Source organism: Cebus imitator, unplaced genomic scaffold (genome assembly GCF_001604975.1).
Source record: "Cebus imitator isolate Cc_AM_T3 unplaced genomic scaffold, Cebus_imitator-1.0 Scaffold121, whole genome shotgun sequence".
Classification (NCBI taxonomy): domain Eukaryota; kingdom Metazoa; phylum Chordata; class Mammalia; order Primates; family Cebidae; genus Cebus; species Cebus imitator.
Window position 1 is genome coordinate 2,292,679 of NW_016107436.1, and position 3,096 is coordinate 2,295,774.

Sequence of the window (3,096 nt, forward strand, 5' to 3'; positions counted from 1 at the left end):
TCGAACTCCTGACCTCGTGATCTGCCCACCTCGGCTTTCCAAAGTGCTGGGATTATAGGTTTAATTTTATTTTTTCATAATTGGTTATTAACATTATGTACCTGTCATTTTCCTATGACTTTAGAGGACTGCTTTTATGTATGTCAAAGTGTTATTACAAACCTATATCTGTTTCTGGACTTTCTTTTTTCTTTTTTTTTCTTTTGAAACAGAGTGTAGCCCAGGCTGGAGTGCAGTGGCGTGATCTCAGCTGCAACCTCTGTGTCCGGGTTCAAGTGATTCTCCTGCCTCCACCTCAGGCATGTGCCACCATACCTGGCTAATTTTTGTATTTTTAGTAGAGACCAGGTTTCACCATGTTGGCAGGGTGGTCTCGAACTCCTGATCTCAGGTGATCCACCCGCCTCAGACTCCCAAAGTGCTGGGACTATAGGTGTGAGCCACTGCACCTGGCCCAGGTTTTCTTTTTTATGTTTGACATTTTCTGTGCCTTTGACCTTATCAGTTCTTGTTTGGAATTTCTGTCTATTCTTATATATTTAATCTTTTCTGAGAACTTTATAATAATTTTGTTAAATTTCACAAATGAAAATTATATTGGGATTTTGAGAAGAACTATGTTAAATTTACAGATTATTTTAGAGAGAATTTACATCTTTGAGTATTAAGTCTTCCTATCTAGAAACATGAAATAATTTTGCTGCTTTTTAATTGGACACATATAGTTTGCTCTTTTTTTTTTTTTCTTGAGACAGTCTTTCACTGTTGCCCAGGCTGGAATTCGATCTCAGCTCACTGCAACCTCCACCTCCAAGTTCAAGTGATTCTCCTGCCTCAGACTCCTGAGTATCTGGAATTACAGGTGCCTGCCACCACGCTGGCTAAATTTTGTGTTTTCAGTAGAGATAGGATTTCACCATGTTGGTTAGGCTGGTCTAGAACTCCTGACCTCAAGTCCTCTGTGTCCCTCCCTCACCCCTGTCTGCCTCCCCGACCTCCCAAAGTGCTGGGATTACAGGCGTGAGCACCATGCCCTGCTTTAGTTTAGTCTTATAGTTAACTCATATAAACCCTCATAACAGTTCTGTAAGATAGGTGGTGGTTACGTTTATTTGACAAGGGAGAACAACTGAAGCACAAGGAAGTTAAGTAACTTCCCAAAGTTAGTATTAAGTATTATAGTAAGTGTTGGAACCAGGATTTGACTATTTCTGGAATCTGTAACTATTGTTTTAACTCCCTTTTGATGCTTTCTTAATTCATAAAAGATTCGTATTAAAAACTATGCCAATTTATTGAAAAGGAGATTATATCTAAACAAGAATATAGGCTGGGTGTGGTGGCTCACACCTGTAATCCCAGCACTTTGGGAGGCTGCAGATCACCTGAGGTCAGGAGTTCAAGACCAGCCTGACCAACATGGTGAAACCTCGTCTCTACTAAATATACAAAATTTAGCCGGCAGGGAGGGGGTGGTGGCGCATGCCTGTAATCCTGGCTACCCAGGAGGCTGAGGTAGGAGAATTGCTTGAACCCAGGAGGTGGAGGTTGCAGTGAGCTGACATTGCACCATTGTACTCTAGCCTGGGTAACAGGAACAAAACTCTGTCTCAAAAAAAAAAAAAAAAAAGTATATGATATATATGTGGTCTATATAGACAGTGATTCTTAACCTTTATTCTAACACTTACACTTTCATACTTTTTGTCCTTAAATGAAAAATGATTGAGCTTTACTGTTTGTTGTTTATAAAAGAGTGAACATTGTATATCCTTTTTCAAACTACAAACACCCTGATTGAGATTCTCATATATTCTTGTGGTATAAAGGAAAGTACCTTGAAATGAGATTCGGGTGCCAGACATACAGAATATGGTAGAGATGAGACAGAGAAAGATAGTGTTGACTGGCAAGGACATTTACTCTGTGTGATCTGAGTATTCACTAAGGTGGCCAAGTATGTATTTAAATAAGAAGACTATGGCCATTGGGTGAAGGATATATTAAATTGGAGGCAGGGAAAGTGGGCCATAGAAGATATTTAAACAAAGGGTGAGTAGGCACTGAATTAGGATAGCAGCAAAAGTACAGAAATTAAAATGGACTTAGAAGGGAAAAAAAGGGTAGACATGGCTGGTTGAAGGTAGGAGTTATGAGAGAAGGAAGTCCAATTCATATTGCCTAACTTAATTTAAAAAGAATTAGGTTGGGCATGGTGGCTCACTCCTGTAATCCCAGCAGTTTGAGAGGCTGAGGCTGGTGGATCACTTGAGGTCAGGAGTTGGAGACCAGCCTGGCCAACATGGCAAAACCCCATCTCTACTAAAAATACAAACCTTAGCCACGTGTCGTGGTGGGCGCCTGTAGTTCCAGCTACTTGGGAGGCTGAGGCACAAGAATTGCTTGAATCTAGGAGGTGGAGGTTGCAGTGAGTCAAGATTGAGCCACTGCACTCCAGCCTGTGCGACAAAGTGACTCAGGAGGAAAAAAGAGTCAGTTACCACACTATTGTATATAATATGATAAAATTGGCTGATGCCTCATGCCTGTAATCCCAGCACTTTGGGAAGCTGAGGTGGGCAGATCCCCTGAGGTCAGGAGTTCAAGACCAGCATGGCCAACATGGTGAAACACCATCTCTACTAAAAATATAAAAATTAGCCTGGTGTGGTGGTGGGAGCCTATAATCCCAGCTACTCAGGAGGCTGAGGCAAGAAAATCACTTGAACCTGGGAGGTGGAGGTTACAGTGAGCCGAGAGCACGCCACTGCACTCTAGCCTGGGTGATAGAGTGAGACTCCGTTTCAAAAAAAAGGAACTGGCTGGGCACGGTGGCTCACGCCTGTAATCCCAGCACTTTGGGAGGCCGAGGCGGGTGGATCACGAGGTTAAGAGATCGAGACCATCCTGGTCAACATGGTGAAACCCCGTCTCTACTAAAAATACAAACAATTAGTTGGGCATGGTGGCGCGTGCCTGTAATCCCAGCTACTCAGGAGGTTGAGGCAGGAGAATTGCCTGAACCCAGGAGGCGAAGGTTGCGGTGAGCCAAGATCGCGCCATTGCACTCCAGCCTGGGTAACAAGAGTGAAACTC

At 42.9% G+C, this 3,096-nt stretch overlaps 1 protein-coding gene across 3 annotated transcripts in view; it reads left to right on the plus strand.

Moving 5' to 3' along the window:
- Nucleotides 1–3,096, plus strand: part of INTS2 (integrator complex subunit 2) — a 65,478-nt gene that overhangs the window by 41,889 nt on the left and 20,493 nt on the right. The window lies entirely within an intron of this gene.